The sequence below is a fragment of the Macaca thibetana genome, chromosome 18, assembly GCF_024542745.1.
Source record: "Macaca thibetana thibetana isolate TM-01 chromosome 18, ASM2454274v1, whole genome shotgun sequence".
NCBI lineage: Eukaryota > Metazoa > Chordata > Mammalia > Primates > Cercopithecidae > Macaca > Macaca thibetana.
The window spans coordinates 68,962,907-68,979,423 of NC_065595.1; the positions used below are offsets into that span (position 1 = coordinate 68,962,907).

General features: G+C 46.9%; 1 protein-coding gene and 1 pseudogene across 1 annotated transcript in view; one reads left to right on the forward strand and one right to left on the reverse strand.

Moving 5' to 3' along the window:
- Positions 1–16,517, forward strand: part of RAB31 (RAB31, member RAS oncogene family) — a 431,066-nt gene that overhangs the window by 307,625 nt on the left and 106,924 nt on the right. The gene's annotated exons all lie outside the window — the stretch shown is intronic.
- Positions 703–1,683, reverse strand: LOC126941136 (60S ribosomal protein L27a-like; annotated as a pseudogene).

The window sequence follows — 16,517 nt, forward strand, 5'->3', positions numbered from 1 at the left end:
ATGGGCACCTGAGCTGACTGTGTGTCTTTGTAATTTCAAGCAGTCTTTTAATGTTTAGCTAGAAAAGTCATTGCTTTGTCTTTCCCGTGTAAACCTCTTAGAAGATCTAGGCTACTGAACATTGAAATGAAATGTTGAAGGTGTTTTGAAGCATTCTTTCTTTTGGGGTAGGCTTCAACCTCATACGTTTGTTCAAATTTGTTGAAAAGAATAGTTCAAAATAGTCTGGCCTTTTATGTAAGTTTAAGTCTAAGTGTTTGAAATCGGAGAGCCAGATGAGGAGTTGGACCTAAGGTCTGTTTCTAACACTGGCTCCACAGGGCTCAGACCTTCACAAGGTGGGGCACGGTTGGGGACAGGTGGGAAATGTGGCGAGCGACTTGAAGACGTGTACCTGGCAGCTGGGGAGGCTCTCTGCAGGCGTGGAGGGGTGAATTGTCAGTGAAGGTGAGGAACAGCAGAAAGGAGAGGCAGGCAGGGGGCAGAAAGGACCCCAGATAGGATGGACAAAGCGGGCCCGAGGGGCCACCCCTGTGGGGAAGCAGTGGGGCGGGGAAGGACTCGAGTCTCTGGCACCTCAGCACTGTGTGCCAGATGAGAGACAAGTTGTATGTGGCTTTATTCTCTCCATATCCATTTCTTTTTGTTTTGTTTTGTTTTTACAAAGTATTTAGCATTTAATGAACCTCCTTCCATGTGGCTTCAAGCCACCAGGACACAGGCCCCCCCCAGCATTCTTAATCTTCTCCTCAGCTCATCAGAATTGGGCCTTCACGATGACAGCCTGCTTTGGGAGCTTTGCCTTTCCCAGAACTTTATCGTAGCCTAGTTGTACCATAGCAGTGATGGGAGGAGCCTCTTGGTGGTGGTGGTGGTGGTGGTGGTGGTGGTGGTGTTGGAGGTGGTGGTGATGGTGGTGGTGGTGGTGTTGGTGGTCGTGGTGGTGGTGGTGGTGGTGGTGGTGGTGGTGGTGGTGGTGGTGGTGGTGGTGGTGGTGGTGGTGGTGGTGGTGGTGTTGGAGGTGGTGGTGGTGGTGGTGGTGGTGGTGGTGATGATGATGGTGGTGGTGGTGGTGGTGGTGGTGGTGGTGGTGGTGGTGGTGTTTTTTTTTTTTTTGAGATGGAGTCTCTTTCTCTCATCCAGGCTGGAGTGCAGTGGCGCAATCTCGGCTCACTGCAACCTCTGCCTCCCGGGTTCAAGTGATTCTCATGTCTCAGCCTCTCAAGCAGCTGGGATTATAGGCGCCTGCCACCATGCCTGCCTAATTTTTGTGTTTTTAGTAGAGACGGGGTTTCACCATGTTGGCCAGGCTGTCTGGAACTCCTGACCTCAAGTGGTCCGCCTGCCTCTGCCTCCCAAAGTGTAGGGATTATAGGCGTGAGCCCCCGCACCCGGCCCTCCGTCTTGCTTTTAGCAGCATTCACCTGTGTCTGCTCGCTGGCCAGAGTCCACAGCTTGTCAAAGTTGACAGTTGGGCTGAAGCTCTGTTTCCTCTTCAAGTGGTAATGCCTCACACCTACTTTCCCACATAAGCTGGGTGACATTTGTCAAAGCTGATCCTGTGGCGATGCAGACCACCAGCATTACCACAGCCTCCACGCTGCTTCCGCACTTGGTGACGTGGCTGTGGCTGTGGCTCGCGTGGCCCTGAAGTTTCCGGCTTTTCCTCAGTCTGGATGGCATGCCAGACGAAAGAGAAAGGTTTCTACAAAGTCTCTGAAGGTATTGAGCACCTATTTCTTCTTTTAAAAATGGGTAAGCTGAGCACCGTTGTGCATGCCCGTAATCCCAGCTATTCGGGAGGCTGAGGTGGGAGGGATCGCTTAAACTCAGGAGTTCGAGATCAGCTTGGGCAAAGGGCAATTTTTCTTTCATTATCATTTTGATGTAGAAAATCAGTAACATCTTCTTTGCCAATATGAAAGCGTGTTTTTCTTTAAGCAGAGTCTTGCTGTCAGCCAGGTTGGAGTGCCACGGTGAGGTCATAGCTTACTGCAGTCTTGAACTCCTGAGCACAAGGGATCCTCCTGCCTCATCCTCCTGAGTAGGTGGGACAACAGACATGCACCACCATGCCTGGCTAATTTTTAAAATTTTTGCAGAGATGGGGTCTCACTAGGTTGCCCCGGCTGGTCTGGAACTCCTGGGCTCACACAACCCTCCTGCCTCAGCCTCCTGAGTAGCTGGGATCACAGGTACACACCACCATGCCTGGCTAATTTTTTATTAAAAAAATTTTTTTAGAAGGTCTTTCTAGGTTGCCCAGACTGGTCTTGAACTACTTGCCTCAAGTGATCCTCTCCCCTCAGCTTCCCAAAGTGATGGGATTACAGATGTGAGCCACCATGCCTAGCCTGAAAACATTTCCTTTTGATTCTAGCATTTAGATCCTAAACCTAAAACTGTTGCCCTAGAATTGCGCTGCCCACTTTTGCTGCTAATCTCATTCCCTGTCCAGACCTTTGAGGACCAGAGTTGGCTGGGCCTCCTTCCCAGATGATGCTCAGGGTGCTGGATGCTGGAGCGCAGGGACTTTCTCTGGTGACTGTGGGGAAGTCCCTGCCCTCCTACCTCCCTTTTTTTCATTTGTTGATTGGCAGAGCTGAGATTTCCCAGCGTATGTGAATTTGGTTTTGTTCATTTGTAAACCCCTTGACGACTCCGTACATCAAAATAATGGCATTCCTCTTGGGAGTATTTTGTGATTATTTCCTCACTGTGTAATATCACATCAAATATCCAAAGTCAATTCAGCAAATGTTTATTAATAATAAGATTTGCCGAAAGCAATAGAAGTCTTAAGTGAGTTATGCCTACAGTTTCTAAAAAGCCTTCAGATTGTGGTGGTAAAACAACTTGCTTTGTAAATTTTGTGTAATTTGTATTAGAAGATGCTAATTTATTTTAAAAGCACAAGACTCTTCTGTGGTAAATTTCCAAGTCTGCCCCTGTCATTGGAAAAGCTTTTGGTGTGAGTGTTCTCGGATGTAATTGGGTGGTGGGGCAAGGACTCCTTATTTTTGTTTTCAAATATGTATTATCTCTTTCAAATAGCTATTAAAATTTATTACATATTTACACTTATAAATGTTTTATGTACCAATTTAAAAAATGGATCAATAGATTTCTGTGTCTAGCAGAGAATCGGTTAATGAGTTTTGAATAGTGTGCCAAGGTGACTCAGCTTTATGACTTTCCATGGATGACAGATTCTGCCCCTGCGACAAGGTCAAGCCCATAAAAATTCCAATCGGATACCATAAAAAGGACAGTTTCGTATGTCAGTTTAATTCTATCGCAGTCTCTTCTGTCAGCTTAGCTGGCGATTCCATCTGTTTCAATTTAAGATTCACTCCAACCATGCCTCTGTAGTAGGTGACACACACACACACGTGCACACACACACACGTGCACACACACACACCCACACCCACACAGTTTCTTTATGTAACATACATGATGTAAATATGTAATATAAATATATTGTTATATAGAATATAAATATATTTACATTGTAGTAGAGGCTGAGTCAGTGATATAATAGAGCATCTGCAATTCAATATTTAGAGTATAAAGCTGTTTTTCCTTTGTGAAACTATTTGTTTTCCATACACTGCTTGGTGTTGGGTGGGGAAATAATGTAGTTACTTATCTGCTACACTAATGAGCAGATGACTGTCCTCCTCTCCTGCGGCTCTTCTGCAGAAGTGAGTCGCCACAGTGAATTGCTTGTGTTTATTATTCTGGTCATGGGTTAGCACCAGGTGTCACAGTGAATCAATCTTGGATTGGTAATAGGTTGTCACGAAGGCAGAAAATTGCAGGCTAGAGAAAATTGTCCTATGCCCATTATATAATCTCAAGTAATGATGGTTGGTTATGCATGGAGGGGCTGAAACAGTCCATAGCATAAGGAAACCAAGCAGGGGTCTCTAAATAGGTCAGAGGGTTCTAACAGATACCCCACCCCCTTCTGCTTCTTTGAAAAGCTCTTGTTACTGAATGGTCATAAAGAGAGTTTTGTCTGCCTCCCACGCTAACCAACAAGACAGGCTTACCAACAACGTGGTTCTGGCAGGCAGCCAGCCGGCCGGCATTTCAATGATGCTTGCTGCTGTGGCAACCCCACGGGCCTTTCATGGGTGAGCGTGGACTCAGCAGCTGAAGGCCAACTGCAACGTGGAAGGCAGCAGTGCCAGCACAGTCCTGGTTCCAATGACTTAATGACGCCTGGGCCACTGCAAGACCAGCGTGGCAGACAGACCCCCTGGCGAGGAGCTACATGTGGGGTGGGTGGTGGGATATTGTGAAATGTATATTTGGTCTTCACCCCTGTTTCCCAAAACCCTTAGAATCTCTGGAGTGAAGACTATTTTTTGCCTGCTCGTGATTGACTGATAGCTGGCGGGTCCCTAGGTTGGCAGCTTTAGGATGGGGCTGGACACAGGAAAGACCAAGGCAAGATGGGAGGGTTGGGACTTTTAGCCCCACCACCAACCTCCAGGGAAGGGACTTCCAGGGAGGGGAAGGGGCTGAAGGTTGAGTTGATCCCTAGTGGCCACTGGTTTAATCAGGCATGCCTATATCATGAAGTTTCCATACAAACCCAAAAGGGTGAGTTCGGAGAGCTTCTGGATAGCTGAACCTGTGGAGGCTCCTGGAGGGTGGCGCAGGGGCGCACTGGGGAGGGCATGGAAGTCCACATCCCTTCCCACAAGCCTTGCCCTACAAGTCTCTTCATCTGCATCCTGTGTAACATCCTTTATAATAAACTGGCGAACGTCAGTAAGTGTTTCCCGGGGTTCTGTGAGCCACTCTAGCAAATTAACCAAATCTGAGAAAGGGGTCACGGGGACCCTGATTTGCAGCCAATCAGTCAGAAGCACAGGACACTTTCCTCCTTGTGCTGGGCCTCTGGAGTGTGAGAAGGCCTCCTTGGAGGACTCAGCCTCCCACTGTGGGATCTAACATTATCTCCGGGCAGGTAGCTTCACAATTGAGTTGAACTAGAGGAGACTCGGCTGGTGTCCGCTGAAGAATCAATGGCTTGCTTGGTGTGCGGGGAAAACCTCCTGTACATTTGGTCACAGAAGCATTTTGTGTTGTGAGAATAGAGTAGGAGAGAAAACATTTTGTTTTTCTACTCAGGTGGCATGTTCCAAATAAAAACATTGGAAAGAATATGAGTTTAAAGAGACGGATTGTAATGCATGATCTAGTGGCATACTATATAAATAAATCTCGTAAATTTGGATTTCACTGCCTTAGAATTTGTAAGAATTCAGCCGGGTGCAGTGGCTCACACCCATAATCCCAGCACTTTGGGAGACTGAAGCGGGCAGATCACAAGGTCAGGAGATCGAGACCATCCTGGCTAACATGGTGAAACTCCGTCTCTACTAAAAATTAAAAAAAAAAAAAAAAATTAGCTGGGTGTGGTGGTGGGCACCTGTAGTCCTGGCTACTTGGGAGGCTGAGGCAGGAGAATGGCGTGAACCTGGGAGGCGGAGCTTGCAGTGAGCCGAGATCGAGCCACTGCACTCCAACCTGGGCGATAAAGTGAGACTCCGTCTCAAAAAAAAAAAAAAAGAATTAGTACGAATTCAGACTCAGGGTCCAGGATGAATTTACTGCTTGAGAAGATGTAATGTGCTACAAGAAAAAAAAAAGTAAATCAAACAAACTATCCAGATGATCTCAGCCTGTGGAGAGTAAAGCACAGGTTTTTAAGTTTCTTAGATACACCGCATTGATGAGGATACAGGCTAAGCTGCTGAAACAGGAGATCGCAGAGCATAGTGACTTCAGCTTTTTCAGTCCTCTTGGTGTCTGGTTCAGGGCTCGTTTGGTGGCTTGTGGGGTCATCACATTGTATACTCTTCTGTCCTGCACCTGGTCACATGGCCACCCCTGACTGCAAGGAAGATGGGAAAATGTCATCGTAAGCTGGGTAACCAAGGGCCCAGCTAAAACTCAGGGTTCTTTTTCTAATAGTTGAAAGGGAGAGTGAGTATCACAGAGCCCCAGCAATTTCTCTCCTAAGCATCTTTTATTTTCCAATGAGGACACTGCCAGGCCAGTTGTGTCTTCCTTGACTAGAGCTTTGATCTGCAAACTTGCAGCTGATTGTTACCTTAGACCCTGGGGTGACGAGAGGAGCTCCATGATTCTAGTTAGACCAGCCTAACGGATGAATTGTGACTCCTCACTTGCTGTTTGTGTGGCCTTCAGTTGCGCTGTTGAGACTCTCTGACACTCCGATTCACTGGTAATGATAACTGTCTCACAAAGTCATTGTAACAAGTATTGTGAGAACATCCAGGATAATGCCAGTCATATGGTAAGTTTTCAGTAAAAGTTCATTTGTTCCTTCTTCTCTAGAATGAATCATAGAAACCATCTACTTACCTAACGTTTCCAGTGAAACAAGCTAGTTTGCTCAGAACCTGATTTAATTTGCATTATTGCATCAGGATGACCTCTCTTTACAGTAAAGTTATTTATGCTTCTCCAAAGGCAAAATTTAAAATTATTTTGACTGGGCGTGGTGGCTCATGCCTGTAATCCCCGCACTTTGGGAGGCTGAGGACGGTGGATCACTTGAGGTCAGGAGTTCAAGACCCGCCTGGTAACATGGTGAAACCCTGTCTCTACTAAAAATGCAAAAATTAGCTGGGCGTGGTGGCGCACACCTGTAATCCCAGCTACTCAGGAGGCTGAGGCAAGAGAATTGCTTGAACCCGGAAGGTGGAGGTTGCAGCGAGCCGAGATTGCACCACTGCACTCCAGCCTGGGTGACAGAGTGAGACTCCGTCTCAAAAAAAAAAAAAAAAAAAAGCTGTTGGTGGGTTAATGTTACCCAGAAGCAGGTCATACTATGCTCACACGTCTTCTGTCCACATCATACCAATGCTAGAATAAAGGGGGCAAACAGAAAAACAGGTTTTCTTGGGAAATGATGTATGGAAGTTGCTGCACGGGGGTCTCTAACGGCAGAGGTGCCTCCAGGGGGCTTTGATATGGTCAGCAGTAGCAGCGCACACCGCAGTGCCTTCCTTGCTTGTAGTAAGTGGCCTCTGGGTTCTTAAAGCAAGACCCTATCGTGTAAGATGCTGGACTTGGGAAAACCCCTGGCAGGGGCTGCATTGAGGCTGGGGCTCCTGCGGGGGCACTGCGTGCTGCATAGTGTAAGAGGCAGCCGCTCTAGGCCCACCACGGTGGCTCACGCCTCTGATCCCAGCACTTTGGGAGGCCGAGGTGGGCGGATCACTTGAGGTCAGGTGTTCGAGATCAGTCCAGCCAACATGGTGAAACCCCATCTCCACTAAAAACACAAAAATTAGCCAGGTGTGGTGGTGGGTGCCTGTAATCCCAGCTACTTGGGAGGCTGAGGCAGGAGAATCGCTTGAACCTGGGGGGCAGAGGTTGCAGTGAGCCGAGATAACGCCACTGCACTCCAGCCTGGGCAACAGAGTAAAACTCCATCTCAAAAAAAAAAAAAGAGGCAACTGCTCTGGATGCCCCGGATTGTGGCGAACTTCAGAATTGGGTGTTGGTGTGTCGGTGCTAAGTGACCAAGACAAAACCACTGTGGATGTATCACAAGGGCTGGAGTCACAGAGTCAGAGCTGATGGGGCTTTGCAGCCAGCCGTGCACCATCTGTCCAGTGGGAAGTCCTTTCTGTGCTGGGAGGAAGGCGCCGGTAGGACCCCTTGTCCTGCGTCAGTGCCAGCCTCTCTCAGCCTGTGTGTAGCACGTACATGTCCGCGGCAGCCCTCAGCTGGATCTCAGAGCTGTGGGCAGGGGTGGAGGCTACTGCTAGGCCATCCTGCTGCTCCAGCAGCCCCCTCAGGGACACTTGACTTTTCCCGTGAACCCAGGCCTGCCATCCAGGGTGGAGATTTCATTTGGAAATGCTCGCCTCACTTCCTGTGCGGTTCCTCTGTCTCTTTTATGAGCGGGACATACCCCTCATCCACTGCCTCATCCAGGTTTCCTGGTGTGGCAGCGTCCCCAGGGACCCAGAGCGAGCCAGGGAAAGTGAGTCAGTGGCTTCCCAAAGTGGCTGCCTGGCCTGTGGTGTCACAGGGCTGCTGCTCTCTGCCCTTTGTCCTGTCTCACGGTGTCCCCAGCCCTCCCAGCACAGGCCGCTGAGAAGACAGAGTTGAGTTGACTGTCACTGTGGTCTCCGGGAAGACCACTAGGCAAAGCGCTGGCAGGTCTCTGAGTGGGAAGGCAAGGTCAGACTGGGTTGAGAATTGCAGCTTTGATTGAAGGCGGTCTTTCAAAGCAGGCTCTTGGTGAGGATTGGGTAAGAATCGCGATATTGCAGTGCAGAGTTGGTGGAAACAGCAAGCAAGGGTTTCGAGAACTTCAAAGACTCCTGGGGCAAACTTCTGCTGCTTCCTACTGAAGAGTAGATGGGCCTTCAGGGAAGTTGCTGGCAGGAACAGTCCTCCCATTTGTCTGGGTGGATGGTCCGGAAGAGCAAAGACATGCTAATGAGACAGAGGAATAGCAAGTCCCGTTCATGCAGACAGGAAGGGACCTCAGTTCTCAGCGCCAGCCTGAGTGTGGGGGCTGCTTGGCTCGGCCTGTTTCCCCGCTAGGGACGTTCTATGCGTTTTCTTCTTCGTGGCTTTTTGTTTTCTAATAAAAGATGTTTCTATTCATAAATGTTGTAGATGAGGATAATGTCCATTTATTTTATTTTGGAGGGGCGGGGATGGGGAAGGCTGAGGAAGGGGGCTGTTTGATTGCTGGCTCATGCCCAATTACAGTTTATTTCCTCCCTGAGTGCCCTGTTTGATGTGGGAAGGAAAGGGAATGAAATCCTTCTCTTTTACGCCTGAGCAGTGCAGACAGCCTTCTCCGGACAGTTTGGCTTGACCTGTTGAGAGTGCTTTCTCCCTGGCGAGAAGGAACAGGAAAGCTCACGGCAGCGAGTGGCACAGGGGTGGAGCCACAACGTGGCTCTTTCTCCTTCTCCTTTTCCTTCTTCTTCTTTTTCTAAAAAATCCAGTCCACTAAAGCACGAATGTGTTTCAGAGTCGCAAGTGAAGTATAGCAGGACTTTAAAAAACCAAAGCTGTCTTTCAACGTGTTGATATTCTCGGACTGTAGCAAACACAGTTTGGACTTGTCCATTTAGAAAGCGGTGTCAACAGGCTCTGAAATGCCATTGTACCAAGGGAAATGAGGACATGTGGCAAAGCTTTAAGAATTCAGCCCCTAGACTTACTTTTGATTGATTGAAAAAGTTGTGCTTGAAATAATTTATTTTCTTGAGTTTTTTTATTTTATTTCTTCAGTTCTATCTGGTCACCTTACCTGTGTGGGCATGACCAGCACCTGAGGAAGAATGATTAACAGATGTACAAATAACTTAAATGTACTTGAAAGCTATAAAGCAATATGTGTTACTGAAAATAAACAGATAGTGTAATACCTGGATTATAAACATCTCCATCACTTGAAAATAAAGTATTGCCTTAATTCAAATAATAATACCTCAATGTTTACATAGTGCCTATCTGAAAAGTATTTAAAGTTACTGTTATTTTCTAGATTTCCTGGTGGGTTGATTCACTGGAGCGCTAGTTGGTTAGGGAGGTAGCACCCGAGCTGCCACCCTGTCACAGCTCCCAGATGGACATGGAGTTGGGTGCTGGGTGGGTTTGGGAAATCTTCTGGGTCCGGCCCTCCCGGATATGCTTCCTGTCCTGGGGCTTCAGGGAATCTGCGTTCTCAGGCCACATGCAAAACCAGTTGTTAGTCATCCCTGACACACTCTGAGTCACCAGCACCCTCTGGGAAGCCACAGGGAGACCTTGGCTGAAGCCACCGCAGCACCATGTTTCGCCATCTTGCAGCCAAGTCTGTTTATTTGGCATCTCCAGGACCTCACTCTTTTGAGTGTTGGTCTCAGTTTGCAGACAGATGTAACTGTGGACTCCCGGGTGCGGTCTGTGCCTGTTGGGAAGGTGGTGCTCAAATACTCGTACATTCATAATAGCCAAAAGGTGGAAGCAGCCCAAATGCCTGTGATGAATGGATGAGCAAATTGTGATATATACATACAATGAAAAACTATTCAGCTATAAAAAGGAATAAAATACCGATACATGCTACAATGTGGATGAACCTTGAAAACATTATCCTGAATGAAAGAAACCAGACACAAAAGGTCACATATGGTGTGATTCCATTCATAGGGCTTGTGCAGAGGAAGTTGGTACATGGAGACTAAGTAGATTTGTGATTGCCAGGGGTGGAGAAGGGGCAATGGGGAATAACCGCTTAATGAATATGGAGTGATTTAGGGTGAAGAAAGTGTTTTGGAGTTAAATAAGGGTGTGGATGTGCTCAGCGGCACTGAGGTGTTCACTTTGAAATGGTTAATTTTATGCTATGTGAATTGCAGCACATACAAAAATTGATATGGTTTAAATGTGTGTAATTAGTTCCTAGCAGGAAGAGGGTTTAGATCAACAGTATTAAATATTTTCCTACTGAAAACACACGGCACATATAACACCTACAGTCAGCGGCATCCACACAGGAGACACACTCCCAGGAGCTCCCAGGATTATGCACGATTTACGTGAGTTTCCTGAATGCCACTTCATCAGCTTTGTTACGTTAACGCTGATTAATTACAAGTTACTCGTGGCGTATCTTGCAGAAGCAGGGTGAGGGGATTAGGTGATGGTCATTCTAACTTTTGATAATTTTGAGGGACAGCAGTGTAGAGAGAAAATACTAGTGTAAAAAGTTACATTTATCTGGGTGCAGTGGCTCAAGCCTGTAATCTCAGCACCTTGGGAGGCTGAAGCAGGAGGATCGCTTGAGCACAGGAGTTCGAGACCAGCCTGGACAACACTGAAACCCTCTCTACCCACTACCCCAAAATAATAATAATAAGTAGCCAGGTATGGTGGCATGCGCCTGTAGTCCCAGCTACTCGGGTGGCTGAGGTGGGAGGATTGCTTGAGCCCAGAAAGTTGAGGCTACAGTAAGCCATGATTGCACCACTGCACTCCAGCCTTCGTGACAGAGCGAGACCCTGTTTCAAAAACAAAAAAGCTATATTTATATAGAGAAGCCTAAAGAATACAAAATGTGTACCCTAATTCCTCTGCTTAGATCACATCTGTTGACATTTAAAAATAAATATAAGGAGGCCAGATGTGGTGGCTCATGCCTGTAATCCCAGCACTTTGGGAGGTCGAGACGGGTGGATCACAAGGTCAGGAGTTCGAGACCAGCCTGACCAATATGATGAAACCTGGTCTCTAATAAAAACACAAAAATTAGCCGAGTGTGTAATCCCAGCTACTCGGGAGGCTGAGGCAGGAGAATCACTTGAACCCGGGAGGTGGAGGTTGCAGCGAGCCGAGTTTGTGCCACTGCACTCCAGCCTGGGTGACAGAGTGAGACTCTGTCTCAATAATAATAATAATAAATATAAGAAATATATTGTGTAGAATTACAAGATTCAAATAGTGTAGAAAGGTACAGACTGGAGAGTGAAGGCTTCTCTAGTTAGTACAGTTGCTGTTAATACGTTCTCGTGATTTCTGTTTGTTTTCTTCAAAGAACCATTTTATGGTTATGTGCATATGCTTACACAATTAAAAATAATAGAGGTGTCATTACAGATTTGCATATGGCTTTTTCACTTGATACACCTTGAAGCCTTTTCTATACGTATCAGCATCTAAGGATATACTTTCTTCATTTAAGTGGCTTCAGCATCACGGTAATAATCAGCACTTATTGAACCTTTGCTGTGCGCCAGCACTGTTCTAAGTGCTATGGACACGTCATTGTCGTTAATCTTCACCACAGCCCTGTAAGGGAGGCGCCACCATTGCCCCATTTTATGGAACGGAGGGAACGGAGGGAACAGAAGTGCAGGGACATCCAGGAAGATATTTAAATTTCGTGTGTCTGATTCCAGAGCCCAGGCTCTCACCAACACAAAATTCTACTCCTCTACACAGTTAGTTTGTGGGAGGGCTGGGATTTATTGTGATTTATCGTTTACACAGCTTCTGCGTTTTGCGGTTTTCTGGTTCAGTGCCTTAAGGTGCGTGTGCCCTATGTTTCACATTTCAGCCTCCCAGGGGCTCTACCCTAGTGGGTTTTCTGGATTTTGTCTTCCTTAACTTAGAAAAGGAAAGGAAGAACCAAGGAGACCAAAACAGTTATGATTGAGGTTTGCAGAACTGTTCCCATGAATGGCTGCTAGCTCTTGATACATTAGTCCAGAGCACAGAAAATCTATACTTTTGATAGCTTGGACTGGACACAACAGTAAGTCTTTCTAGACTGTTCTGTCCGGTAGGGGAGAAGAGTCCTCGTTGTTCCTCTGGGATGCAACATAAGAGAGCAGCACAGAGGCTTTATGGGTGACCCTGCCACGAGTGAACAGGTCCCAGCATGAAAGCCGGACAAGAAAGTTGAGCTCGTGACCTCCGTCCATTGGGTCCTTCTGTTCATTCTTTCTTTTCTTCTCACTGTGTCATTGTATCTCCCTGAACTCAGCTCCAGAATGAAACGTAGCTGTAACCCCGGCTAACAAACAGGCTTCCCTTGAACAGGCCGAAAGGTACACAGGGTGAGTCTATGTCGTGACTCTGTGGAGGCGTGGGCAGCGAGATGGTTGTCTACCGGGATCTGTGTTCTGGCTTTTGTTAAGAAGGGAAGAAATGGGAAACACGCTGATGCCAGCCTTGCTGCGACTGGTTGGCGGGAGTGTAAACAACTAGCTGGTTTGGATCTAGGATCAAGATGAAGCGTGATGGAAAACCCGGGCTGCCTTTATCCTTAGGTCAGCAAAATGGCAGGATGCTGCTGTCTGCGTCCCGGCTGACCCTGGTGTTCCTGACCGCTGCCAATACAGTTTGCCATTTAGATCCATTTAGCAGAAAAGGACATTCGTGTAGAAGGATCCCGCCTTGTAAAAATGCAGGCTTGGCATGCACTGGGGCCCTGGGAAGCCATTCTTATGAATCTTTTTCTGGGGGAGAGGTGCCGGCAGTTGCATGCAAAACTGGGCACTGCTGTGGCAGATTGGCCAGCGCATTCTTACGTGTGGCGGACACTGTGGAAAGGCTCCTTTGTGCCAGTTTGGATAAGACTGGGTGGGAAACCAGTGTTTGAAATTAGGTGCTGAGGTCGTAGAGTCAGATCACAGCAGAGCAGAAGTTTAAGCTCTGAGTTCGGAGAAGGTCTGCGACAATTTCCCTGACCTCTGAAGTTGTCCAAACCACTAAGTGAAGAAACATACTTCCTTTGGTTCATCTGACCACATTATCATCTGCAAACTTTTGGCCTTGTTGCCTCAATCGAACTGCAATCTTCCTGCCTGCTTGAGAGAGAACTGGGTGTCGGGGGAGCAGGGGCAATGTATTGTTGCTCCCCAGGGTCAAAATGTGAAACCAGACCAAAGGGTCCAGATGGAAACCAGAATGATGATTTCACTCCTGGAACGAGGCGTCATCTTTCCTAGCACATGTATTTTTCCTTCATGCCTCTTTTCTTTTTTCCTTTTTTAGTTTTAGTCTTTTTGAGACAAGGCCTCGCATTGTCACCCGGCCTGGAGCATAGCTCACTGCAGCCTTGAACTTCTGGACTCAAGCAGTCCTCCTGCCTCATCCTCCCGAGTAGCTGGGACTATAGGCAAGCACCACCATGCCCGTCTAATTTATTTATTTTTTATTTTTTGTAGCGATGAGGTCTTGCCATGTTGCCCAGGCTGGCCTTGAATTCCTGGGCCTAAGTGATCCTCCTGCCTCAGCCCTGCAAGTTCATTTCTCTTTTAAAATAAAGTCGGTCAGTTGTAAAGTTAGAATGTAAAAACAAACACTTTCTGATGGATTAGAGGATGCACACAGCTTTCTGTAACTGAAATTCTGAGTGCATGTGCAACAGTGCCTTTAAACAATGACCTTGGCCCGCGGTGCACATTTGATACACTGAGCATAACAGTGGCTGAATGAGTGCTCCTGGTGCTTTGGCTGGAGGCAGGACTTGGATGTTGGCAAGGCCCTGACATCGGGCCGCAGTGATCTTTCCCAGCCTCTGCATGTCCACGTTTTTCTAGGTGGGAGACATCATTCTTTTGATGTATTGCTCTCCAACCGCAATGGTAGAGCAGCACGTGATTAAGTTACGGTTAGACATAGAAACAATACTTGTAGCAGAAACTTGAGCTGGTGCATGTAAAAAAGTGGTTCATTTAATGATGTAATGGCAAAGTGAAGGGACCAAATGGAAAGGGGCGTGCCCAGGGCTCATCTACAAAATCTTCGGGACATTTCCTCCTGGGGGTCAAGCTTTAGATGCCTGCTGCCCAGCCATGAGAGAACATCAGAGGGCCACAGCGTTCCCCAGGTTTCCGTTAACAGAGCAAACAAAACAACATCCCTTGCAACCCAAAGGCAGGCACACAGCTGGGCCCCAGGAAGACAGGGATTGCACTAGAATCCCTTGCGGTCCTGAGAGTGCTGCCTTCTCGCTGCTTGGCTTAGCTCCTCTCTGCACCCCAGCTTCCTCTCGCCTTGCTGACTCCCCTGTAGGGAGTAAAAGAGGCTGCCTCCAGCCTCCGCTCGCACAGCTTTGTTTCTGCGTGTTCCCGGCCTCTGTGTGGAAGGACATGCTAAGAGCCCTTTCTCCACTGTGCTTGCATTGACTGATAACATGTCTGTCTGTGACACCAGCTCGGCCTTTTTTTTTTTTGTGACGGAGTCTTGCTCTGTCGCCCAGGCTGGAGTGCAGCAGTGTGATCTTGGCTCACGACAACCTCTGCCTCCGGGGTTCAAGCGATTCTCCTGTCTCAGCCTCCTGAGTAGCTGGGATTACAGGTGCCAGGCTAATTTTTGTATTTTTAGTAGAAATGGGGTTTCACCATATTGGCCAGGCTGGTCTTGAACTTCTGACCTCAGGTGATCTGCCCGCCTCGGCCTCCCAACGTGCTGGGATTACAGGCACGAGCCTCCGTGCCCAGCCCAGCTCGGCCCTTTGAATGTACGGAACTGTGCAACCTGGAGGTCTGAGGGCAGCTGCAGCTTTCATTAGCTCCAGCATCCCATTGACGTCCGGGTTGGATGGCTCAGTATTAAGCAGATCCTGACTGATAAAATATCATTCTTCTAAAGTTTCTACTTCTGTATGTTTTATATATTCTATGATACTTTAGTACAGTAGTACATGTGTGCAGTTTCTAATACACACATATTAGAGGATGCACACAAACTCTTTTACAATTAGGATGTGCAATCAAAGAAGTTTGGAGACTTTTACTTTATGGAATGTCTACACTACATATAGGATGTTTATCCAGAATATCTCTGGGAATATGCAGTGGTTCATACAAGGGACAGATCATATCTTAATAAGCATATACTACACATTTTCTTTCTTGACTCCAAAAAAACTTAAAGAGATTTATGTCCATAGATCTTAAGGTATGTACAGTAGAATTTCATGTTTCAAACATTTACTGATAGTCTCACATTATCATGAGAAAGAAGACTGGGATTGTGCTGTGGGATTGTTATTAAGTTATCTATACTTACTTGCATAAAATGATTTTTAATATAAAATTAATCAAAGTTGCTCAGTTGTAAGAGGTGAATGGCTTTATTTGAGATACTGCTATGATTCGAATGTTTGTCTCCTCTAAAACTCATGTTGAAACTTAATTCTCAGTATATTGAGAGGTGGGGCCTTTATGAGGTAATTGGGTCATGAGGGCTCTACTGTCATGAATGGGCTAATCCATGACGGGAGTGATATTAATGGGATTAATGGGTTATCACAGGAGTGGCATTAGTGGCTTTATAAAGGGAGAAAGAAAGACCTGAGCTAACTCATCATCCCCTTTGCCATGTGATGCCCTGCTCCACCTTAGGACTCTACAGAGTCCTCAGCAGCAGGAAGGCCCTCACCAGATGCAGCTCCTCAAAGTCTATTGGACTTTCAGCCTCCATAGCCGTAAGAAATAAATTACTTTTTTTTATAAAGTACTCAGTTTCAGGTATTCTGTTATAAATAACAGAAAATGGATGGAGACAGATACCTTGGCTCTGAACTTTTTTGTTCCTTGGCTTTTGAAAGCCTCTCCTGGTCCAGTGTGGATTCTATAAACCGTTTTTGACTTCTATAGGACTCAAGAGCTGGAGCGAAGGTCTTTTAGCAATGGAGAAAGTACGTACTAGGAGACGGAGGCATGGGAAGTGGCTCTAACCCCATTTCTACAAGTAGTGTGACTGTAAATCGTGCTGGGGCTCAAGTTCTTGATCTGTAAAATGGGAATGATGAAACCTCCAAGAGTCATCATGAAAATCAAATACAACCATGAACGTGTTTGTGCTCTATGAGCTGTAAATCCTAAACGATAGGTTGCTTAAGATGAAGAAAGGCCATTGTTGAGTTTCTCATGAACCTCTGATGCAGGGCGCGTTCTAGTGTATCATGCGTAAGGGATCCTTGCCAAGTCCGAGGAAAA